This window comes from Protomyctophum parallelum (assembly GCF_964188405.1).
Source record: "Protomyctophum parallelum genome assembly, chromosome: 17".
NCBI classification, from domain to species: Eukaryota; Metazoa; Chordata; class Actinopteri; order Myctophiformes; family Myctophidae; genus Protomyctophum; species Protomyctophum parallelum.
The window spans coordinates 47,861,436-47,873,809 of NC_139719.1; the positions used below are offsets into that span (position 1 = coordinate 47,861,436).

The following is a 12,374-nucleotide window of genomic DNA, read 5'->3' on the forward strand; positions in this document are numbered from 1 at the left end:
GAAGGTCCTGGGTTCGATTCCCGCTCGGGGCGCTGTGGGTGCTGGCGGCGTGTTTCCTCCTCTGCGTCATCAGTGCCCATACCCGAATGTGGGGTTGGCGAAAGGGCCTTTCTGTGTGGAGTTTGCATGTTCTCCCCGTGTCCCCTAGGGTAGATACCCTCACAAAAACATGCAGTAATCCTGGTCTCTAAACTGCCTCCCCCTGGCCAGCCGGGGCGCCTGATGGAGGGGAAAGGAACTGGTTGGAATAACGTGTTCCTTCCATGCGCTACGTCCAACCAGGGAAACTCCCCCCTGTCAGGTGTAAAGGAGCAACTTGGACACTCAAGCATGAAGGAAGCATGAGTTAAGTCTGTTGCTCTCCCCAGGTTGGTGGAGGGTGTGTAGAGCCCAGGATCACATTAGATGATTGACACAGGGGTGAAAAATGGGTTACAAAATTGTGGGATAAAAAATATATATAAAAAAAAAGAATTCCTCTAAATATGACGTAAATTAAACATTAAACGCCGTTGACGTTGAAGGGAAAATGTACGTCATGTGTAAAAGCAAATCAGCAAACCAATCACAGGCAACAGGCATTTTGATTGGCCAGTATGAGATGATGCAACATGATGTACGATGATAAGAGCGCCCCTCACTTCACACGGGTGTGATTTTTTTTTATTTTTAACCAGAGACTGTAAGAACAATACATCACTGAGGGGCGTGGCTTCTCTCAGCACAGCCAATAGGAGCCCTATAGAGAGGGGCGGTGCTTCTCTCACTACAGCCAATAGGAGCCCTAGAACTTTATCATCAATTTAAACATTTGTGGGACCATAATTTACAAAACCACATATCCTAACCCTTTACATATTAAAACACATTCATCGCCTGGGGGGTATTAAGGACTACAAAATCAGAGGAGGTAGGGTTAAGGACTACTAAATCAGAGCGCCCAGCGATTTACAGAACGGAGCACATTTAGCGACGCACCAGGCGCTATCCCAGATGAAGCTGAAGTAGCTAGATGTAGCCAAAATACACCCGAGGCGATCGACAACAACGGGAGATATGAATCATTGTACTGCGACTAGCAACTCGACCGCGGTGGGCCACATAATCTTTGCTTAGAATTGGACGGAATGATTTAGATCAAGAGTTATTCACGTTTTAAGATTTTCGATCTCGTCGGCTAAAATGGGTGGAACATTTGCGATGTCCCAACTGGAAAATAACATTGAATGTTGTGCAACAGACGCTCCCAGCCTGTGGAACGATGCGATCGGTTTTGATATCAATAAATCTTCGTCCTTTTATTAATCTCCGTTCTGAGCACTGGGCGTTACTAATTGATAGAACGGAGAACTCCGTCCTTGCGACCATGAGACCAGTTTCTGAATCGGTCTATACCGATATGGTATTTCTAGGGTTAAGGTTTCATACAGGGTTACATTTCTACGACATTCTGAACACACCGCTGGGCAAAATGCTAGCATTCCACACATCACTGGGCAAAACGCTAGCATTCCGCATGTGTAGCTTTTTTCGTACTTTTCACACATGTTTTATACATGAAACATGTCAGTTGTATATTTACATGTGCATATCAGGCATTGTATTGTGCATTGTTTGCATAACTTTTCAGAATGAAAATTGGATAAAGCCAGAAGTCATCATTCTTTATCTATAATACAGATATATTATAGATACAATAATCATTCTTATTTCATTTTGTTTGCATGTTTAAAACGAGGAAATATTCAATATCTATAGGCTATGTGAACACGTTTTAAATGCCAAATTCTGGTTTTATTTTTTATTTGTTGTACCTTTTGTTGGGGGTCCCCCAGGTCAAATATGATCATTTTGGGGGCCCCCAGGTCAAATATGATCATTTTGGGGGCCCCCAGGTCAAATATGATCATTGTGGGGGTCCCCAGGTTAAAGGTCAAATATGCCTATGATTAAGTGAGAAATGAATACTTTTGCAATAAAATAAATAGAATTCAACATGTTTCCTTGTTGTTGTTTTTTTACCCAGGGAAGTAGCTGAGCACAGGTGCTCATTTTCAGCAACGCCCTGCACATACACACACACACACACACACACACACACACACACACACACACACACACACACACACACACACACACACACACACACACACACACACACACCAGCCGCGTCAACTCCGGGGGTGCAGAAGCGCAGCTGCACCCACTGGCATTCTGTTTTAATAGCAGAATATGCACCCACTGTATAGTGACTGTCCTGAATGAAAATGTCACGTAGTCACATACCAGCTTGTGCAGCGTCGGGCGTGGGCCAGAGAGGTGTTGGGCCGCCGCCCATGGGCATTCAAATGCTAATAAGGTGGCTTTTGTTCTGCTGCCAGGTAGAGAGTATGTCGCATACATACATTACAGTACAGGATGCATTTCCATTTGACTACGAATCTACGATGATGAACACCGACTCTACAAGTAGCTGCCGAGGCTGACAGCACTATCTTCAGCGCCAACACAACGGCTCTTTTAAGAGCAGCTAATAGCCAGCCGCCGAGCAAAAGCCGCAAAATATGCCCGAAAATATCAACCCTACTGGAAAGAGACATTTACCTGGATCACGTACATTAAATGGTACGTCAATAAGCGACCGCCAGAAAGCGACTGCTAGCTGTTTATCATTGATCATGCTGAAATGTTGAAACAAAATACTGAAACAATTTAATGTGTTCGTTGTGAACTGAAACACTGTTCATTAGCAAATTGTAAATAAAGTAGGGGAGAGCCGCCAACGATGTAACACTTTGCACGTTTCATTTTTTTACTCAGAGATCCGTTTATCTACACATGTAATATTTTCAGGCAACGGACCTATAGTCAGCTACCATAAACCACTTCAAGTTATTTTTTTTATAAAACAGGTCGGGAGTTATTAAACCGAACGTGGACGCTGTTCCAGTGTTACAATTGCTGCGCATGTCGGATTAATTGGCATGCATGATAAATGTAACAACGCTAAAAAACATCATTAAACATATCGTTTTCAGCTTAAAGCAATTATATTTCATTGAAGCAACTCCTTAGCATTGTTTTCATACCATAGACGTGATAAGAAAATGTATCAAAAATAAGGGAAATATTAAATAGTAGCCTATCGGGTGTACCAGTTTGGGCTTTTTTTTATTATTATTTTTTTGGCACCCACCGCCGTTATAGGAACGTGACGCGGCTGACACACACACACACACACACACACACACACACACACACACACACACACACACACACACACACACACACACACACACACACACACACACACACAGCAGTTGGGGGTTCAGTGCCTTGCTCAAGGGCACTTCAGCGGTGTTGGGTGAGTGATGACAATCACTTCCCAAACCCAGATTTCTCCTGCCCGTCTGGGGAATCAAACCGGCAACCTTTCGGCAACAAGGGCGCTCCTCTAACCAGTGCTCTAACTAACATAATGTCATGTAATGTAATGAGCACATGCACCCACAGGGCGTCGCTGTTTTACCGTAAACCTCCGCAGACAGACAGAAGCGCACAGTGGAGTAGGAACTGTAGAGACGGAACCGATCTGTTCAAAGTGTTTGTTTCCGCCCGGGCGGCCTCTTATACGCTCCACACCGGATGTTTTCATTCTGAGCATGCTGACCGTCCATAGAGTATACTCTAAGGCTCCGTCTATTATTATTGTGGTAATTTTGCTGCTCATAATAAATTATACAGTAGCAGGAACTATGTTACATATATTGAACCGAGCCGTCTTGTCTGAACGAGCGGGTCCATTTGCTTCCATTGCCAAAGTTAAATTACGTTACATGTCTGAGTGTCTCTAAACGGACCAACCAACTGTTCTGAGACTGGAACAACTTAAGGTCAGTTTACACCTTTTTGATGAATTGAAAAATGTGGACCCTCTTGTAAACAAGTGTAATGCTTTATTACACTAAGGTGAACTTATATAGGTAGGTGATGATGGTGACATGGCGATGTTAAAAACAAATCTGTAGGCTTATTAAACAGCCGTTTTGGAAATCGGTGTGATGAATGAGATTTCAAGTTGATCTATATACACCGGTACTTAAATCAATCAAAAACAATACAAAACTGAGAAATTCATTCACACACACACACACACACACACACACACACACACACACACACACACACACACACACACACACACACACACACACACACACACACACACACACACACACATACCCTCACACACACACACACACACACACACACACACACACACACACACACACACACACACACACACACACACACACACACACACACACACACACACACAGAGACCATTCCGTTCAGTTTACACCAAAATACTCCACTTTATCTCTGAATGAGTCACATGTTCAGTCAGTGGCTTTGGCAATGTAAATGTATGTTGTCTCATGCCAATAAAGCCCTTTGAATTGAATTGAATTGAATTGACTGAATGAACAGTGATTGAATTATCTATCATCTCTGAGTGTGAAATGAATACAGTATGTTCTGTCAACAATGAGTAGTAGCCTATGAATGATTATACAGACTATATATATATATATGTGTGTGTGTATGACTATGCGTTACCTCAGTCTGAGCAAGTAGGGCATTTTATTTATATACAACCTTTCACACATTCAAACAAAGTACAGTACAGCTCATTTAAAGCCCAGATTATATCAGGCTATCTATCAAGCCTAGTTGATACTAGACTAGCAGCAATTTGCAACTCTAGATTTTTTTATAATGGGATGAATCTAGAGTTGCAATACCTTCCATTGACTCCCCATTCATCCAATTTGCGTTTGCGATCTGCTTGTATTAAACGACGTTAAACTCACTAACATTGCAGCTGTAGGGAAAGCTTGAATTATCCTCTTTCAATCTGCTGAGCTTTTGTTTAAAGGACCTATAACATTAAATTAAACTTTTTCAATTCATTTTGTGTTTTTGGGGCTCCCATATGTGTTTTCTATCCCCACAAATAACCAATTTTGAACAATCAGGCTTTCATATCATATTGGTGCTTTAATGGAAATTGCTCTCAGGAACAGCTCAACTGATTTTGTCCTCATTGTGATGTCATCAATGTCACCCTACTTTGTATAATTCCTCCTCTTCTTCAGTCTTCAGTTCCAAATTTGCATTTCCACTTTGTTTACAATGTCCACCATTGTTGATTTTCCAAGCTAGCATGGAATGGAAACAAGCCTGGTTTTATCTAGCATCAGTATTATAATGACTCAAATATTAAATAATCTGCATATCAGCACCCCCACCATCTCAGGACATTACTGTACTGCAGCTAAAACTGCTTTCAAAGTCCAGAAAGAAATGACAAGGACTGTTTATATCAGAGTGGTGATTGAGGCTCAAACCATTAGAAATAACTTTGAGGGACATAGACAATATGATATTAAATATTAAAAGCGGTTTTAAAATGCATGTTATTTGCGCTTTAATAAAAATCCACCCGTAGACATGTTGTTATGAGCTACTTTCTGTCAAGACATTCTTTGCAGGTGATTATTTTTGTGTTGCAGTTTGGAAACACTCGTTTTTTTGTAACGGGTTGCGCTGCTGCCTCCTGCATTATGTGCAAATTCGAAACAGGTGGTACGCAAGGGTGACTTTGACGTGCGCTTCCAAACTCCTGCACAGAATTTCTTGACGGAAAGTATTTTTGTACACTGTCTTACTGTCCTGCTGTCTCTCCTCCTGCAGATAAACCAAGATGGGAGCGTACAAATACATGCAGGAGTTGTGGCGCAAGAAGCAGTCGGACGTGATGCGTTTCCTGCTGCAGTACCGCCAGTACTCTACAGAGATCCCCGACCCACCAGGCCCGACAAGGACCGCAGGCTGGCATACAAGGCCTAGCAGGGTGAGTGTTTACTGGGTCTGTAGGCTGGGATACAAGGCCTAGCAGGGTGAGTGTTTACTGGGTCTGTAGGCTGGGATAGAAGGCCTAGCAGGGTGAGTGTTTACTGGGTCTGTATGCTGGGCTACAAGGCCTAGCAGGGTGAGTGTTTACTGGGTCTGTAGTCTGGGCTACAATGCCTAGCAGGGTGAGTGTTTACTGGGTACTTAAGGACTGTAGGCTGGACACTTACAGCTCCTTTGAACCCATTAATGACGGGAACCCCTTTTGGTGTTTTAAGGATTATATTATAATTTAGCTATTGAAAAATAGCAGATCTACAAGCTCATAGTGCGACACCGCGCTATGAGGTTGGGGTCCCTGGAGCGACATCTTTTCAGATCGGGGTCTGAAAGACTCACCGCTGAGGTGAGTCTGACCCTAACCTGGGATAGTGTACAGTAGTAGTGTGGACGTACACACAGCCTGCAGTCCACCGCTGAGGTGAGTCTGACCCTAACCTGGGATAGTGTAAAGTAGTAGTGTGGACGTAATAATAATAATAATAGCTCAAATTTATATAGCGCTTTTCTAGATACCCAAAGCGCTTTACATAGGAACACTAGGAACAGACTTTATTAAGAAAAAGAAAAAAAACAAAGCAAAACATAACAGATACGACAACAGTACAGGGTACAGTACATTGGCCCCCTTCAGTCTGCATACCAGGTGGACATTGGGTTTGATGATGTCATCTATTCTACATGCTAAACAATGCATTCACACACTTTGACACCCAGGGCAATACAGTTAGAATCATGCTTTTTTAAACTTCTCCAGTGTCTTCAAAACTATCCGGTCACAACTGCTTGCAGAAGCTTGTGTTGAAGGGGGGGGGGGGGGGGGGGGGCATGGTTTGGTGGCATGGATCTAAGAATCTCTGGGGCAGACTGCAGTATGTGAGACTGCAGGGTTGTCTGTTCGGAGGTGCTGGACGTGTACATCACAGGCACTCCCCAGGGCTCAGTGCTGTCACCTTTCCTGCTCACCCTATAGACATCTGACATCCGCTTCAACTACAAGACATGCAGTGGTCAGCTGCATCCCTCCATCTCAGGGCACAGCACTGTGTGTATGTTTCAGTGTGCTGGGTGCCATTTACGTTAGTTGAAGCGTTTATTATTTTTACAAATGTGCTACATTTCATGATCTAGATTAACGTATGAGTAAACTAAGGCACCAGTACTTGTTTTAGATGTTAGGTATATGTATTTATGACATTTGAGAAATATTTTGTGTTGCCGAAATCAATATAACACATTTTACAAGCAAAAACAGCAGCACTGTGTTCTATTCCAACAGGCTACGTCATTAGCGTATGTTTACGTCATTAGCATATATTTTTTTGTTTCAACAGGCTACGTCATCTATCGTATCCGTGTGTGCCGTGATGGTCGTGAACGCCCCGTACCGAAGGGAGCCACCTACGGCAAGCCCGTTCACCACGGAGTCAACCAGATCAAGTTCGCCCTGCAGCCTGCAGTCCACCGCTGAGGTGAGTCTGACCCTAACCTGGGATAGTGTACAGTAGTAGTGTGGACGTACACACAGCCTGCAGTCCACCGCTGAGGTGAGTCGGATCAAAGTTAAATCTGTACATCGAAATGGGAAAGAGACTTTGGACACTCCCACTGCAAGCTTTGGTCATTCATTTTTCTTTCTCATACTCTGTTTTGTGAGGAAACTAGACATGACAAACTGAAAGTTTTATTATGGTTATTATATCAGTATGTGACGTAAAGCCTGTTGTAGTCGATTCAATGTTAATGTTGTGCATGGGAAGGTGTTGTAGGGCACAGCCTGTTGTTTCACCTGGGCATAGGCAGGGAAATGGGGACGCCAAGGGAAGCCAACTCTATAACATTGGAAGGATTAGAGTCTAATCCTTCCAATGTTATAGAGTTATTACAGGGGTGTCAAACTGGTGATCCGCGGGCTGCAGATGTCGTCTTATTTTTTTGTTTGTTTTTTTAATATCTAAAATATAGGCTAATAAGTAAGGCTGCATGATATATCGAACATGTACCTTCATCAGAGTGGAGAATATAAATCAAGTTGAGCAAAGCCACTCTTCTCTGCCCCTCTAACAGACAGTTAACGATCGCTTGTTAAGTGCCTGCCAGACAGACAATCAGATGAAATGAAGGCAGGTGTAGAGTAGAGTGTAGACTAGTGAACTGAACATGTTCTCTTTATATCAAGTACTTCATACCAGCCCCTTATGAAACTACTTCTCCCCAAATCCAAATGGATTTTATTTTCCATCCTGAATGGCAGTAACTAGCATACAATGAGAACTGAGAAGATCTCCACAAAGGTTTACTCATCTTCAAAACTGATTATAAAATTGTAACCATCAAAGCATGCACTCAACATATTTTTATTCCTCAATTTACTTCTATATTTGTAAAAAACTAAAAATGAATAAACAGAACATTAAAAAAAAAGAAAAAAGCATGCACTCAACATATAATGGTTATGTGACCATGGCATGTGCATAAATCTTATAAGTTTATAAAAAAAAATCTTATAAGTTTTATCTGATATTGATTAATATGGGGGGTGGGTTCAATGAATCGATTATTAATCGGCAGAGCTGTCGACTATTGTCAACATATTCCCCAATTTCCACTGAGATTATGGGGTGAATGAATGTGGCCAGACCCATCTTCTCTTTCTGTCATAGTGACAGTGGCTACGTTTACATGAAGGGTGATCATTCAGAATAAATACTTCAGAATAAAATACATCCGATGTAATGTTTTTTGCCGAGAGTTTACATGGGAAATGGTCATTCCGAACGAATGTTTACATGGACGTTGCCGTCGGTGTGATATAAGCCATGACACATGTTATTTCACGTGAAACTACACCATCTGTTGGACACATAAAATATAGGCAGTTCATTCAGAACACCAGTAGACCATATACTTTGAAATCCCATCATTTCATCTCTCGCTTGCTGTAAGCACTGGACCAGAGAGAGAGAGAGAGAGAGAGAACGCACACACACACACACACACACACACACACACACACACACACACACACACACACACACACACACACACACACACACACACACAAAGCAGTCACACACAAAGCAGTAAAACATCGCATTTATCAACTTTTCGCTGCGCGCCTCACAAGGCTATTGGATTTATTTGTGCTTCGTCTTCGTAAGTAAGAGCTGATCTACACTCTACAGGCTGACAATGTGCCCCACATAATAGCGTATTCTTGGGACTGCGTGTGTGTGTGTGTGTGTGTGTGTGCGTGTGCGTGCGCGGGCTGACGGCATTGCGTCCTCTCTCCACTGTCTTTCTGTGAGTCCCTGATGCACTATATAATTTGAAAATGATCAGTGATCATGATCAACTCGGGACGGTTGGATCTTTGAACACTCACAGACCAGGGGGATCATCAATCATCACTGCATGCTGCAGCCTGCTCCACGTTTTTTGGGGGGGATTTCGGAGCTGCAAAATGCAAGAAATAACGCACTCTATGTGCAAACTCCTCGGTGCGCCTTGGATATGAGCGCCTTGGAGTTGGAGCGCAATGGAAATGAGCATGCTCAGAAAGACCAGAATGAACTTACATCCGAAGCAGCGTATACATGAGTCCAATTTTCTTTCAATCGCAATGAACATCGGAGTAATCCGGCCAGTGACATCGGAATGGTTTTTAGATCGAGCGTTTTCATTCGGATGTAAGTTTTTGTAGGTGTTTACATAACAACGTTTAATAGGATTGAACTTCTATTCGGAATGAAAAGGGGATTTAACTGCTCATGTAAACGTAGCCAGTGTCCTGCATCAGATCATGTCCAAAATCAGGTTCTCCAATCTCCAGTTTTTTGAAGAATTTTTGAGTGTTGCAACCACTCCCTTACGGAGCTATGTGTGTGGCTGGCTGGGTCTGAGCACTATGTGTGGAGTTATTCATACCATTTAATGCTTTTGCTATACAGTATGTTGTATGCATGGAATTGCATGGCACCCTATGGAGCAGGGAGTTCCCCATTTTAGCTGGCCACCAACCGACCCCCTGGGTAGGTCAGGTCCGCCTCTCTGGGTGAAACAGCAAGAAAGCACTGTTATCTCTCTCTTTTCTTCAAAACAACCTACTGAGTAGACATCCTAGTGATTGAGACCAAGCTTTAGATAGGCCTTGCAACTAAGAATTGAGCCGTGTAAACACACGATCTAACATCTAAATGGACTAACGGTATGTTCATTCTATTTCTGTAATAACAATGTATCATCGCATATAGTATACCAGTTAAACAGCTGTAAACATAATGTACTATTTGTGTTTCTTTGTTTCCATACAGGTTTTAATTACCTGACTATCTGACTATCTGATCACTATCTGATAACTATCTGATATCCACTGATCTACCTGATCACCACTGATCTGATTTAATAATTACTGTCTTGTTTAATCTTGCTATTCTCGCAATCTAGAGATTAGGCCAACAGGCAAACTGAATCCATTTGTAAATACTACCAATCTGTACTTTGATTATGTGTAATAAATAATGTAAAAGACATTGGTTTGGATTATTTAAACAAACACTGGAATAACAGTTTCAAGCTTTAGCAACAGTATAAATATTTCTGAGTAATTCGCCTAATAGAAACTATTTAGATGTTATAGGCCTTCCCAGGGGCCTTAGGTCTGATATAATTACCTCAATTGTGCACGATTGAACAAATCAATTAAGTAGGCAGCAATAAAGGTGAAAATATTAGATTCCGGGACACTATGTGTGTGGCTTGCTGGCTGGCTGGGTCTGAGCACTATGTGTATGGCTGGCTGGATGGCTGGGTCTGAGCACTATGTGTGTGGCTTGCTGGCTGGGTCTGAGCATACATAGGCCCCTTTTCCACTATGGGGTGGAACCAGAACCAGAACCAGAACTTTCCAGGACCCAGAACTACCAAGAACCATGTGTAGTTCCAGAACCAAGTTCTGCTTCCGTTTCCATATAACCAGAGCCAAGGTTTTTCGGCGCATGCTCTGCTGCGACGGCACGGTCTGTTCATTTGTTTGGTGCTGGGTGTTTTCGTCTTTCTCGTCTATTTTCGTCATTTTTGTTTATTTTTACTTTTGTCTGCCCATGAGTTTCCCCCGTCTGGCTAAACGACCATCATGCTAGACATGTACAGAACAACCTGGATTGTATTTATTATCCTCTGGATAATAAATGACAGCTCCGCGGTGGCTCCGGTGGTTAGCCCAGCGTTAACGCCGGATGCCAGCGGTGACTACGGGACACTCATCCACACCTACAGCCGGGATGATCTCCTTCAACTACGGTCCTCTATTTTGTGCAACGTTAAACCGATGGACTACCTTCCTCCTGAGATGCGTCCCAGAAAGAGGGGGAGACGGGGGGGTGTACGGACCAGACTGAGGAGACGTCGCTTCAGACCCCATCTCCCCTCCATCATCCTGGCTAACGTTCGCTCTCTCAGGTACAAGATGGACATACTACACGCCAAGTGCCGACTGGAGAGAGCCTACAAGGAGGCCTGTATCATCGCTCTGACTGAAACTTGGCTCGACGAGACCATACCGGACTCCGATGTCAGTTTGGATGGATTCACCATCATACGGGCGGACAGGACAGGTCAGTCAGACAAGGACAGTGGCGGAGGGGTCTGCATCTATGTCAACAACAGGTGGTGTAATAACATCAAGGTACACAACACAGTCTGTACACCTAACATAGAGATGCTAACCCTGTCACTCCGCCCCTTCTATCTCCCAAGAGAATTCCCAACTGTGGTTGTCGGGTGTGTTTACATCCAGCCTAAAGCTAACTACAGAATAGCAGCAGAGCTAGTAGCCGATGCAGCTAATTCTCTAATGGCTAGGTACCCCGAAGCCCCGTTGTTTTTCCTTGGAGACTACAACAACTGTAGACTCGAGGGGGTCCTGCCCTCTCTCCATCAATATGTGGACGTCTCCACGAGGAAGGAGCGGATCCTGGATCTGTGTTATGGAACTATCGAAAATGCTTTTAGCGTCCGAGCGCATCCTCCACTGGGAGGCTCGGATCATAACACAGTGCTTCTTCTCCCGCACTACAAACCAGAGCTGAAGCGGTCCAAACCGCAGACCTACTGCTCAATGGACGGAGGACGCAACTGCACAGCTGCAGGGCTCTCTGGCATGCACGGACTGGGACGTCTTTGAAGGCGACCTAGATGAAAGGGTTTCCGTGATCACAGACTACATCAAGTTTTGTATCACCACCACTATACCCACAAAGACAATAAAGAAATATCCAAACTCCAAACCATGGATCACCCCCCATATTAAACATAGTCTCAGTGAAAAGCAGAAGGCATTTCAACGCCAAGATTGGGCCGCCCTCAAGGCTATCGATGGGCAAATTAAGAATGAAATT

General features: G+C 43.4%; 1 pseudogene across 1 annotated transcript; it reads left to right on the forward strand.

The window, feature by feature from the left end:
* Positions 1-5,767: 5,767 nt before the first annotated feature.
* Positions 5,768-10,304, forward strand: LOC310874828 (large ribosomal subunit protein eL15-like; annotated as a pseudogene). Its single transcript has 3 exons — positions 5,768-5,917; positions 7,311-7,448; positions 10,290-10,304. The product of its transcript is annotated as a large ribosomal subunit protein eL15-like (transcript).
* Positions 10,305-12,374: the final 2,070 nt, after the last annotated feature.